The sequence below is a fragment of the Lipotes vexillifer genome, unplaced genomic scaffold (genome assembly GCF_000442215.2).
Source record: "Lipotes vexillifer unplaced genomic scaffold, Lipotes_vexillifer_v1.1 scaffold445, whole genome shotgun sequence".
Taxonomy (NCBI): domain Eukaryota; kingdom Metazoa; phylum Chordata; class Mammalia; order Artiodactyla; family Lipotidae; genus Lipotes; species Lipotes vexillifer.
Window position 1 is genome coordinate 54,424 of NW_006774995.1, and position 14,539 is coordinate 68,962.

A 14,539-nucleotide genomic window follows, 5' to 3' on the forward strand; every position below is an offset into this window, starting at 1 on the left:
AGGGAAATATTTGCCTACATGGATCTTACCATCTTGAATGAGTTTCTTCCTTACTGAAGTTTTTATGAATCTCCTGAATCTTCATAAGCAGAGTCCCCTAGAGTCACCATTCTTTCTCTTTCCCAAGGTGGTATCTCATGAACATATGACTGGGTGTCTCTTATTGCCAGGAGGTTTCAATAAGGTACTTATTTATTCATATTTGGTTGTGTCTTTACCGTGTGCCAGACTCTGTTGTAAAACAAAGATGAAAAAGACTTGGATGTGCCCTCATGAATCTTATAGTCTAAATACCATGATATGGGCATATGATTAGAAAGTTTCTCTTGAAAATATTTTAGCTTTGTGTACATACGTATATAATACATACAGCTGTGGACAATAGAAAAAGGTTGATTCTCATAAAGTCTTTAAAGTTAGCTACCAGTGAAGTAAAAAGTCATGTTTACATAGACCAGTGTTAATATCAGTTCAGCCTATAGAAAAAGTGGAAACTCCTAAGATATCTTGAGCTACTGATTAAATAACTGAACAATTAATAAATCAGTCTAGAAATTTTGGGTGGAAATAAGACAGAGTAGTTTTTAAAAATTCCTTTATATTGACATAGAATTATAGAATCCTACAGGAGTCCTGTAGCCTAACATGTATCTAATGTACACATGTATCACCAGATTTTTCCCTTCACTGTTTTGGGAAAAAAATTATGTAACAGTACTAAAGAACTTTCATAAAATCAGAGGCCAGATTTCAAACTGAGTGAAAGTATTAGTTCTATAAATCATGTGTTTGTATTTTTATAATATTTAAGTGGTGATTTGCAAACAACTTTGTGAGGTTTAGTGCAAAAGAAATTTACTGAGACAAAATGTGCTAAATCTTAATGGAAAACTTAGTCAAGCACTCACCAGTCCATGCCCAACGGGCATGCAACCTAATTAGACTGATTGGCCTAATGCAGTCCTAAGAATTCATCCTACATTAACCACTCAGTTAACCACATTTTAAAACTGGGCCAACAATGTTAAAATCTCATAGGGTTCATTATGCCTTAGTGCAAACTGGGCATCGCTAAAATCACAAATGACTTGAGAAAATAGAGTACTGGCAACAAATTTATATTATAATGCTGACCCAGACACCTGCCAAAGGATATGTCTTTATTACTCTTGTTTGTATCAACCTCCCCATCAGCCTCAATCAAATGTTTTTATAGCTACTTGTTGGTTGTAGATCTGCTTTATGAGCTGTGACTTAAGATCATCTATCCTACATACCTCACTAAGCTAGGTCAATTTTTAAATGGAAAGTTACCAATGACTATCAAAAATATTTTTGACACAAGCTGGGAATATAAGGTTTGTATTATACCTGACATGTATACATATGTGTCTGCCACACTAAACAGGAAACATTAAAAGTAAGATGGAGAGAAGTATCAGCTGGCACTGAGCCCTGGATCAAGAACTGTCTAAATAAGTCTACCTTGAAGAGAGCAGAGCTACAGAGAGCATCCCTCCTGCTCTCCTTCTGGAGTCTTTAGGCAGAATGAGAGTCTTAGATAAAACTCCTAAGGCACTTAACTCTTATGTGCCATGAAGAAGACCTGGAAGATACCACATGTCCTCAGAGTGAAGTTGATGTGGAGATATAGAAGTAGTTGGGCATCCAGCTATGGTACCTCCCAGAGGTTCCATAGAGGTCTGGCAGGGATTAAATGTGCTATAGCCGAGCACAACCAAGTACAGAACCCTGCAGCCACACATAGGATCTTTTAGCGCTTGTAAGCGAAGGAAAGATTGAGTCAGGAGTGGAGGATCTCTGGGTCCTGATCAAACCAAAGAAGATGCAACAAATTCCCCAATCACAGACATTAGCACAGTATGCCAGCAGGGCATACAGGGACCTGTGTGCAGACCTGCCCCTCCCATCCTCTCAATCACCACGGGTTATGTAGCCCTTTACATCTCACAACTTGAGACAATCTTGGACATATCAGGGCAAGGACAAAGAATCTGGAAGGTGGAGAATTTGCTTGAGTAAGACTATTATCTAAAAAAAAAGTTTAAGTTATTGGATCGATGTAAGTTACTGGATTAAACTAAATTATATTTTCCCTACTCCCCAGCATTGTTGGAGAAGGTGGCAGGAAGGTGGTTTTAAAGAAAGATTACATCAGTTATCGAACATAACGCATATATGGGTGTAAACTTGGGACTCATTTGCAAATATCTACACTGAGTGCACAATTAAGTAGTCATATCTTTGTTACCAATTGCCATGGTGGACTTTGGCCATGTTAGGACGGTCAGGAGTCCTTGTTTGGGAGTGTCCCTATGCAGTCTGCCTGTGCCCCGTGGCTTTGGTGGGAGAGCTGAATCTGAAGTGAGCATGGGCTGTGTCTTCTCCTGGGATGCACTGGTGCTGCTGCCTTGGTGAGAGGTAAGCCTGGCAAGTTGGAGGGACTACAGCCAAAGCCCTGTGGATTCTGGGGCTTCTCCCAGGATCAATGGCTCTTGCCTTGCTCTCAGGGGGTAAGGCTGGAGCCCAAGGGGCTGGAACAGGAGCCCTGAAGGAGTTGGGCTTCTCTTGGTAGCCATGGCAGTCTCTCTTTGGTTGGGGGCACGTGTGGGGCCCAAGGTGCTGGAGCAGCTCTCCTGAGCTGGCTTCACTTTTCCTCGGTGCAAACGATGGTGGTCTCCACCTTAGCAGGGAGCAGTGTCGGAGCAAGATGGACGAGCAGGAAGCTGGTGTGGCTTTGGAGGGTGTACTGGGGGAGGTTTTGGCAGGCCGGCTGGAGCATCAGGCAGCTTTCAATCTGCTGCCTCTGCACTGGGACTGGGAACAAGCTAGTCTATGCATGTGCTCTTCAAGAGTGGAGGCTCCGTTTCTTACAGCCCTCAGGTAAGCCCACTAGTTTTCAAACTAGTCACGGGGGCTCATCTTCCCAGTGCTGGACCCCATGGCTGGGATGCCTAATATGGGGCTCGTATCTCTCTCACTTCTTAGGGAGTATCCCCAAGCCTGTGAAATCCCCCTTCTCTTCTGGGTCCCCACTTAGGGGTGTCGGTTCCAACTAGATTAATCCTCCTTCCATCCTACCAGACTCTGTGTGGTTCTTTCCTGATAGCCTTGGTTGCAGAAGAGCTGTTCTGCTAGTCTTCAGGTAATTCTCAGTGAGAGTTACCATATATATTGTAATTGTAGCTTTGATGTGTTTGTGGGTTCCCTGAGTTGAGCTCAGGGTCTTCCTACTCTGCCATCTTGATGCCCCTCCACCATTGATATATTATTAAGGGAAAAAATACATTCTTACACATTAGTGGGCACTAGTATAATGGATGCCCCACTTTATAATTTTAAGGTATGTGTGTTCACATGAACAGAAAAATCCCTGAGAGGTTCCCATGACAATGTTAACAGTAATGTCTCTTGGAAGTGGAGTAACCAGTGATTTTCATTTTCTTTTCCCTGTATAAGTATTGTATAAAATATTTGCAATGACATGCTTTATATTTATACTTTTAAAAAACCAACCAAGCTATTTTTTAGGAAAAAAATCCTTAAAGTTTATATATATATTTACTGTGAGTAAATGATCAAACACCATTGTTATAAACCATACAAGGGGCATAATCACCACAAGTTACGTATTAATAGGCACGCTCTTCTTCCATGCTGTAAGACAGAGAGAAATATGATGTGAATGAATCCACAAGTTCTCCTTCCACTGTGATTGTGAGGAATCACATCCGTGGCTGAGGGTCCTGAACTGGACATTATTGGAGAACACAGTTATTCCCTTTTTCCTTAACTCTGTAGAAGGAAGAAGATTTTGTAACAGTCTTGAGAAAGGAGCAGCACTTACTGATTTTGTTAATGAGAGTAACTTATATGAAATCACTTAGTCTCTACGGCAACTCAGTTAGGGACTTTGGACACTTGACCATAAGAAAGCATTGCCTTTCTCCAGCACGGCAGTACATGTTTTCTGATACTATCTCTAACCCTTCATTTGCTCTTCTCTATTGGAGGAGAAGTGATTTAATTGGCTGGTGAAGTGAGGAACATTTTTATGGATAGATGTATCCTATTTAAATGTGGATAATAGGCAATTCATCTCTCTTCTCTCTCTCTCGCTTTCTCTCTCTCTTTTAGTTTAACACTAATTTTGTAAACTTCAGAAGATATCTTCACCTCATGAATCCTTAAAATAGTCATTGGTAACTAGGAAATAAACATGCCTACCTTTAAACTCTTGGCTTAGGATCTGGCCCCCCATAAGTACTCAATAAAGGTTAGGTTGCTATAATTAACATTATGGTTGTTGCTTTAGAGAAGGAAAGAGAGTCATTTAAGAAGTGAGTAAAATTTTAAAAGCTCAGCTGGGTCCCGCTGAAAGAGCAGGGGAACAACAGAGAGAAATAGAACCCTGAAGGCAAATGGAAACCTGTGGGAAAAAGAGACAGCAGGAAGCAGTGCTTGAGATGCTTGGAAGAAACATAAGGGATTCAACTTCTACCAACTCTAACACTCTGGGAATGCAGAATTGGACAAAGTGCACACAGGAAAGATATGTTTATCCTCTGTTAATCCACAAAGGGCACAAACATTGGAAAAACCAATGGCAACTTTCAGTCAATAATATACTGAAGGAAAATCTCCAGCCGAGGCAAATATGAAGATGAGGGAAAGATCCCACTAAGACACAGGATTCTTAGGCCCAAGGAATTCCAAAAGAAGAGGCTGCAACAGAAAATGACACGCTGCTAAAAATGCCTTTCGATATTTCTGAGGTTGAAGAAATCCAAAAACAGAGCAGAAGATGGGCATTGTGGAGAATGTGATGCAATGAACTCTGGAGTGTTGGCTCTTTTAAAATGTAGGGTACCCAGCTCTCAAGGAGGAGGGGAGGTTGTATCCCCAGGCGGCATGCTCATTCCTCAGCATCCACATGCCAGAATCATGCTGGAAGAGTACGACTCAAGGGAGATATGGAAGTGAAAAGTTGTGAAATGAACATAAAATGAAAGATGAGAGCTTCAAATAAGGCCTAGAGGCTGAAGAGGCTATCACAGCAAATTTGTAATTTTTGGAAAATGTAGGAATATATGAAATGTGAGAAACAGTGTCATCATTAACCTCTTAATGGAAGCATTCTCATAACTGAATTTAAGTTCATGGTGTAAGGACTCAAAATAAACTGGCCTAGACTATCAGGCATTCTGGCAAGACAAATCAAATCTACTCTATTTTTATTTTTCTGCTATGGTTCAGTGCTGACAGTTGCACTGTGACATGATATTATGTATGGGGATAACTGCTATGGGAGGATTGAAATTATTTTGTCTCTTTCAAATTGTATGAGTGAAGGCTGCAGCTGAAATCATCTTACATGTCCTATAGACCCCAGATTCTTTGTCTGATAACACATCACACATGAGTGTGAATTAAAATTGGAGTCATTAAATTTTGAAGTTGTCAGAGAGGCTACACCTATTCCCGTAGGAAAAGGCCAGCCTGCTCCTAAATTGCATGTGATTGCATGTGATTGAAATCCTTCTTGCTGAAAATAGAAAGAAAAACATTGAATAGGCAAGATTTTGGACTTCTGATTTCCTGGAAGTTTCATTAACTAGAATCAGATTTTGCTTCTGGTCTTTCATTTCTCTCTAGGAATACAATACTGAGAAGAATTTCATGTTGTGCAAGTGTGTGATATAGTTTGAAGTTAAACTGTATTATTGGCACTACTTTTGCTTTTATATGGACTTTTTGTATAGTTTCTAATAAGAAGCATTTGACAATGTAGTGGGGCATAATTTGAGGTTAGAAATTGAACAGGGAATGAGTTTTTGGCCATGAGTACATTGTACCCTGTGAGTTATATCAATCAATGGCTTATTCTAAGCTTTGTCAGAACTTTCTGGGTGCAAAAGCTGAACTGTTCACTATTGACCCAGAAGGAGGCCCAGAGGGGCAGTGGTGGGCCATGGGGCACCTCTAATACTCTGCTAATTCCTCCTCTGAAGAGGTATAGTCACAACCCTGGACGACCATAGGCTTGGTTATTAAACACACACAATTAAATAAGCACAAAGTTTGGGAGTATTGGGGAAGAGAACTCATTCCCTGACTTCCTTCTCCTTTTCTCCTTGGAGAGAGGATGGTATGTCACATATTCCACACATAGGAGCAGAGGTAAAATATCTGATTGGTGAGATCTAGGGGAGCTTAACATCTGTGAGCCACACTTACTGTGAGGCAGTGTCACTTTGTTGAAATGCTGCTGCGTTGCTAAGTAATCACCATCCCACAATCCCAATCATCCACCAATTCTCAAGTGCTGAAGGCCTGACCACGCTTGCACTCCCACCCGTGTGGTCACCAAACTGAAAAGTGCCCTGGTGAGCCCAGCTTGCCCTCTGTTCTCTCTAACCTAGCATCTCTGCCTGTGAATGAGTGAATACTTCCGTGGGATCGAGGAGACTCCATTCAGGAGGAGCCATAGGAAGTGCCATTCTGGCCTCAGATCCAGACTGGGTTCTCAATCCCACTCTATCAATAAAATTGGTATCAATACTTAATTGTGTTCCTTATTTATCCCCTCAATTCTGTTTCTCAGTTAGCTAGAACCAGGAGGAAAGGATGGTGAGCAATTAATACCTAACAATTTTTACAACAAAAATATGTCCATTTGTATTGATATAATTTTATTGATATAGCTACTTCATGGCTCTAAGAACAATTTTCAAAACTTAATCAAAGAGAGATAGGGAACTAAGAAAGAATAAAGAAACTAAGATTAAGACAAGATAAAGAACTGAAAAATGACAGAAATTTTATAATAAGCCCAACCAAACTGACAAATGATTTTTTCCATTTCTGGTTTCAGAGGGGAGAAATAAAGGCAGTCACTGAATATGTTTAAAATGTATAAATGGGTGCCTATATGGATGGGTGGTTAGAGTTTTGCAGGGGAAAAAAAATCTCAATTTTAGGGAAAATTTAAAAAATGTTATCCTATTGTAAATTATTAAATTATCCTTGCTCTGGCCTTGACCTACTCAATACAGGAAAATCCAACCTTTGCAAAATTTCTTCTCCTAGCATTGCACCACGTCCTTCCATACTTCCAACTCCACACACCTGGCCACAAATAAGTCAGAGATTCCCCAGGAAGTGTCTTACAAATTGTCAGGAAGAAGACCTAACATACAGCATCCATGCTGCTCTGTTGACGCTGTATGCTCTATATAATGCTCCACTAACACAAAAGTCGCCATTCTCAAGAATGCAGAGGCAGATGTGATCACCACACAGCTACAGTGGTGGTGAGAGTCTTTCCTGCTGCTTTCTTGGGTTCCCAAGACCTCTGAGTGTCCACTCTGAGCCCTTAGTTACAACAAAGGTCTGTGTGGTCCATGAAAGGATGTGGGAGCAGTCTTACTTCCCTCTGAATATTTTTAAACAAATTTTTACTACAATGGTGGAAATTAATGTTGCCTGTGTCACGAAGTCTTACAGCATTTAGCAAAAGAAGTCTTTCTATTTTAATTTATAGGTCCTTGAAGCTAAGCCTAGAATGAAATCATGCATCAACCAAGACTTGTACTGAGTCCCTCCTCCTCTGATGACTAAAATCTTTGTTACTGGATCTAAGCCATTTGCCTGGTTTCTTCTTCTTTGGAATCAACTCTCTATATATAGTTTTTAATCTCTTACTCACAGTTAGGCTTCTTTGAAACCAACTCATCAATTCATCAGGCATGATCAGATATGCTTGAAGTTCAGCAATGAACACAGTTTATATTCTTTTCCAGAAAGCTTCTCAGTCACTAAGAAACTCTGGCAGATCTATTCTACAACTTATCTAACTATGCCTGAATCCCAGCATAGGGCAGTACAAAGGTAGCAGCTTAATGTGAGCTTTCTGCTACATGGTTTATAATTCTATAGAAACAGAACATAGAATCATGTAGCTTAAAGGGACTCAGGAGACAGCACCTCAATACCTCATTAACTGCTAGCAGTATCACATGAAACATGTTTTTATATAGACACATATACATGGGAGTTAAGTTGGTTTACTTGGAAATTCTTATTGCTCTTTATTTGCTGAGTCAATGGCTATTCCCACAAGTACAGCTGCAGGTCCAATAGCATAACTGTCAGCTGAACTAATTAGCCTTTTGACATAGTGCCATGATTAGCAGTCTCAGAAACATTAATCACTTTGATTGGCCACTGTATATAAGGACTGGTTTAATTCTTAAGTTGCTTTAGGAAAATGTTGGTCATAATTCTACCATATGTATGAAAATAGTCTTGAGTTTCTTTGGGTATTGAAGACTTCTCTTTTTCAAACCATTTAAAAATAACTCTCATGGACTTAGAGGATATTATGCTTACTGAAATAAGCCAGACAGAAAGATAAATACTGTATGTTATCACTTATATATGGAATCTAAAAAATAAAACAAGCTAGTGAATATAACAAAGCAAGAAACAAACACATATATAGAGAAAAAACTAGTGGTTACCAAGTGAGGAGAGGGCAAGGGGTAGGGGCAAGATAAGGGGTAGGATATTAAGAGGTACAAACTGCTATGTATAAAATAAATAAGGTACAAGAATATATTGTACAGCATAAGGAATATAGCCAATGTTTTATAATAACTATAAAGAGAGTATGTGAATTATTATGTTGTACACCTGAAGCATATATTATTGTAAATCAACCATACCTCAATAAAAAAATAATAAAATTTTTTAAAAAGTAGCTTCTAGGAAAAAAATAATGTCTTTCCATAACCTTTTTCTAAGTAAAATAACTTTTAAAATTTCTGGGAAATTAAGTTCATATATAAAATATAACTTCTTATCAAAGTGGAATAAATACCTAAGTGTTGCTTTGGGATCCTAAACTAGGTGAAAATGGATGGCAAAAGGGGAAACAAACACCACTGAGGGAGAAAAAAGTAAAGTTTGGTCCAAGGGAAAAAGAGGATCACAAAGAGAATGGAGGATGAAAATTATTTAAATAAAATAACAATTGAAGATACAAGGGACTTTGAAACCATCTATTGATGAAATTCCTCTCATCAATCTGCAAAATAATGATTAGGGTCTCTGGTTACTGTCAGACAATGTGAGATTGCTGAAAATTAAATATTTTTGTATTTCAATGATAAGAAGGCATATGAAGGCGTAAGTGTGAAAGCGAGTGCTCTCTTTCACTTGGCAGCATTATCAATTAAAGGAAAGGTATTTGACTTTGGAATGTGGTATCTGAACATAAAAGAAATGAAAAGAGAGTACAAGTCAAAGATTTAAGAAGAGATTTGGAAAATGAGCATACAAAATAAATATATCTAATAAAATAGAAATTGATGCCTCTTACACCCACCAAAGTGGTTCAAATGAAAATACATAAAATACCAAGTAAAGGAATTGTCAATAAGTGCTAATGGGAGTGTAAATCTGTGTAATTACTTTGGAAAACTGGTACTATCCTCTAAAGCCAAACATATGCATGTCTCATAACTTAGCAGTTCTACTCCATGTCTCCAAATATCACACACTAGAATGCTCATAGTAGCACTACTAGTAATCCCAAATGTGGGAAATTACTCACTTGTTCATCGACAGGAAAATAATAAATTAATTTTGTTAGGATCACATAATGGAATAATTTGCAGCAGTGAAAATTAAACTACAACTGTATGCAACAATAGGAAAAATGAGAGTGAAAAGACACAACAGAGTATGTAGATTACAAAACAAAACAAAAAACACTTAACTATCTATGCAGTTAAAAGTCAGCATAGTGGTGCCCTTATAGGAGAGAGGGTGGTAATGACAGGAGGAGGAATGAGGGGGTATAGGAACACCAGCGTGACCTCCAAACTATAATAAACCTCTTCTATTCTTTCCTCTTTACCACGTTGCCATCACCTTTTGCCTAGACAACGAAGACAGCGTTATAACTGGTTTCCTTCTGTTTCTGCTTCCCTTTAAACTATTCTCCACCTCATGGCCAGAGTGATCTTTTAAAATAAAAATCTAATTACGTCACTCTCTTGTTTTAACCCCCTCCTGTGGCTTCTCCTCATCCTCAGAATAAATCCCCAATGTCCGGCAAGTACTGAATGGTCTTGAATGATCTGGTCTCTGCCTGCTTCCTCAACTTCATTGTTTATCATCAAAATGGCCTTCCATCTGCTCCCCAAACATACCTACTTTTTTCCTATCTTTTCACTAGTTATTTAATCTGACTGAAATGCCCTTTCTTCCTGGACCTTCATATGCTTGGTTCCTTTATGGATTCATACCTCAATTCAAATCTTACCTCCTTGGAAAGACCATCTCTAATCCATTGGTTAAATGCAGCTCCATCCTGCCCCAGTCCACCAGCATAATTTTACCATGTCACTTTGTCTTATTTTTTTCACGGTATTTATCACTATCTGAAATCTTGTTAATTTCTGTTTTTCATATTTATTGTCTGTCTTCATTAATAAAATATGGAGTGCACAAAAGCTAAGACTCTGTCTTTTCATCTTGTCTACTGCTTTTCCTCAAGCTCTAAACACAGTGCCTGGCACAAAGGAGGTGCTCAGTAAATAACTGAAAGCCTTGAGGGGCTTCAGGGAGATGGGGCTGAAGAGGTAGAGCTCTCAGAGGTTGTCAGCTGCAGTTAGAGCAGAGAGACCCAGAGGAGATATGGTGCAACAGCACTCACCAGGCCCAAGGAACGGTGGAACTGAGTGACTGGATTGCTCCCTTCCCATCTTTGATATATTTTCAAGATACAACCTTATGTGGTAGAAAAGGGGGATCATAAACTACTCAGAATACCTAGTTTTTTGTGTATAACTATCGTCAATTGGATCATAAATTGAAGACAAGATTCTGCCTCTTATTTATTCAAAAATATGTATTAAGTACATACTGTGTGCCAAGCACTGTAATACTGCTAAGTGTACATTTAGGTATAAATAATGGAGTAATAATCTCTGTCCTCATGGTCCTTATGTCCTTGTTGAAGAAATGGGTACTAAACAAACATGAACCAAACTTACAATTCCAAAAACTATACCCTAGATGTCCTTCAATGGGTGACCGGATAAACAAACTGTAGTATGCCCATATCATGGAATACTAGCCAGTGACATAAAGGAATGAACTATTGATACATAAAACAACCTGGATGACTCTCCAGGGAATTAAGCTGGGTGAAAAAAAACAATACTAATAAGTCACATACTGTATGATCTCATTTCTATGACATTCTTGAAATGACAAAATTATAGAAATGAAGAACAGATTAGTGGTTGCCACCTGTCAAAGGTAGTGTTGGGGAAATGGAGATGCTTGTAATATAAAAGGCAACTCAGGGAATCCTTGTGGTGATGGAACTGTTCTGTATCTTGACTATATTGATAGTAAAATCCTGGTTGTGATGTTGTACTGGAGCTTTCAAAGACGTTACCTTTGGAGGAAACTAGGTGAAGGGTATTAGGCATCTCTCGGTACTGTTTCTGACAATTGCATATAAACCTCCAATTCTATAAAACAAAAAGTTTAATGTTTTAAAGTAGGACTAGCGTAAAAAAAAAAACCAAACTATCCTACAGAATACTCCAGAGTCCCAGAGTCCCATAGCAGGGAAAGAATAGGTGGGAACCAGTGACATTTAGGGGGAAAGAGGATTGCACATGTTATGGATAAAGAAATTTATATGCGGATTTGGTACACATAAAATGGACAGGATGGGAAGCAAAAAAATATTTGGGGTACATTCTGAGAAAGCAAATATGCTATCATGTATGAATATTTGAGAAAGAAAAAATGACAAAGTGTCTTTTTGAAATGGGAGGCAATAGAAAGAAAAAGGATGAAAAGAATTTACTTACTGTGATTATATGAAATGCATTGGCTGAGGCTTAAAAGGTGAGGAGAAGTTAACTAGGCTCTAAGGGGACAGAAATCAAGAGAGGACATGTTCAAGTTAGAAGTGTAGCATATGCAAAAGTTGGGGGCTGTGATTGTAGCATGTATTTGAGGAAATGCTACTAACTGGGCTTGACTGAAGCTGAACATGAACTGTATTTATAGAGGTTACAGAGGCTGCCAGGGCCAAGCCAGAACTGTCTTGTAAACCAAGCTAAGGAGTTGCATGTCTTTCTATCCTGAAAGTGGTAGGGAATTACTGGAGAAGTATAAGCCTGTTTGATGATTCCTATCTCCTACCCTCTCCCTTCCTGTTTATTTTCCTTCCTTCCTTCCTCCCCACCCTTCTTCCTTCATTTCCTACTCTTCAGCAGTGCACAGAACTAGACAGGGAGAGTACAGAAACAAGATGGTGTCTGCTCTAAGGGCTTATAGTCTATTGGGGAAAAAATGCATTTGCAGTTAACTTACTGGTAGCTTAAAAACTTTTATTGAACTAAAGTTGATTTACAATGTTGTGTTAGTTTCAGGTGTATGGAATTTATATTTTGTTTATAATATAATAGTCCAGCCTGTGTTTAACATTTTGCATGTATTATCTCATTTCATCCTCACTATTGCTATGTAAAGTAGGAAAATCATGTGCAAACATCTTAATATATTATATAAATGATTTTCATAATTAAAACTGGAATTTTGTCCTTGGAGTATTCAAAAACAGTCTAGCCAGCCATCTGTTATGAGTACTCAAGTAAAACCCTGAGGGATGCTATAGCCCTTGGCTCAATGAATTTGTCAGCTTCTGTATATTTCAAAAAAAAAAAAATCTAGACTTCTATAATCAGATGGAAGTACTGGTGAACTCTTGCACTATTCTCAAAGGAGTTAAATGTGATAATTTTTTGGAAGGAAGAAACTAATGTTTTATCATGTCTTCTCACTAAAGATGCCATGCAATTCTCCCTGGGGTGTTGGTGGCTATTCTCATACCAGGGCCAGCTTCCAACGGAATAATTTTATCTGACTTGCCTGAGATTCCTGGGGATTTCACCTGCTTAAGACATTCTTCCCTTCTGATTTCAGTAGTTGCAGAGTTGTGTTGGTCAGATTTATACTTAAGCTTAAATGATGAGGAAAATAATAGCTTAAATAAATCCAAGGCCCTGTAAATGGCTGCTGGTGCCCCATGCATGGAACTCAGAAAGGAAAGAGTAGTGTCATCAAAAAAAAAAAAAAAAAAAAAAAGCCTTGAGCATTTCTAAGACAAGGAAATATTCCCAGGTACACAAATATCATGTCTGCTTTCAGAGAACTGTTTCCTCAATGGGAAAATTTTGATTCATCTCACTACAAAATGTTTTACTAAATCAGGAATATCATCTTTATGCAATTCTATTAAATCTTGGTTTATTAGTTGGTTTTGACTGATGAAAGTCAGTACATCAGAAAATACATCACTAATATAGAGCAGTAGAAATAATTTTGGAATAAGTTTTCCACATCCCTCTGTTCTAGCATAACCTTTGCCTCCACTCAGCTATTTGATCTGAAGCAAGTAGGTAACTTCACCCCTGTGAGTCTCTGTTTCATTCTCTGAAAATGAGGGAATTAGAAATATGACTTTCAAATTGTGTTTGATGCCTCAGGAACCACTTGGTGCTCAACTGATCCTGTTTTCTGATGTCTGAGACTCTCTAAGCTCTGGATCTAGAGCCCACTTGTGAGAGGTCACGTGCAAAGGCAAGTCTGAGTGGCAGTCCCGTTTGGCCTAATGGCTGGGTCATGACTGGAGAGGAGTCCATGCCAGACAATTCCTAATTTGTAAAGAAGTCCCTCTAGATTGTGTGGGTTTCTGAAAATGAAATCAGCCAACTGAAGCTCCTTTTCCAGAAGAAAAAAAAAAGGTTAAACAAAAGACTATCAAAGTGATGTCCATACCTAGTGATGATAAAGGCAGAGACTTTTTTCTGTCATTCCATATACTGCCTCATTTGGGAAACTTCTCTAGAAACTACTTTGCTAGGAGAGGATGAGAAGCCAGATCCTTTACATGTTTGTGAGATCACCTGATCTGAACACATGTTTCAGCCAGAATGGGCTGGTTCCTCAGAAAATCAAATATCATCTAAGCCAGAACTTTTGATCAAAAAATCTGAAGGGAGATGCTACTCAGTCTAATTTCTGTAAATCCTAAAATAGAATTTTAAAAGTCTAGCCACATTCTGAGAGCAGTGAAATTATGCTGTAAGATACGAAAATGGCAGATACATGTCATTAGGCATTTGTCCACACCCATAGAATGTACAACATTAGGAGTGAACCCTGATGTAGGCTGTGGACTTGGGGTGGTAATTATGTGGCAATGCAGACTCATCAATTGTAAACACCTGTACCACTCTAGCGCCAGATGTTGCTAGTGGGTGAAGCTGTGGGGTTGGAGGAGCAAGGAGTACATGGGAACTCTCCTACTTTCTGCTCGATTTGGCTGTGAACCTAAACCTGCTCTAAAAACTTGTTTGTTTCTTTGTTTATTGTCCAATCATGACTGCTTCTTTATTTGCCAGAAGGAAACTGTTTTCATTAA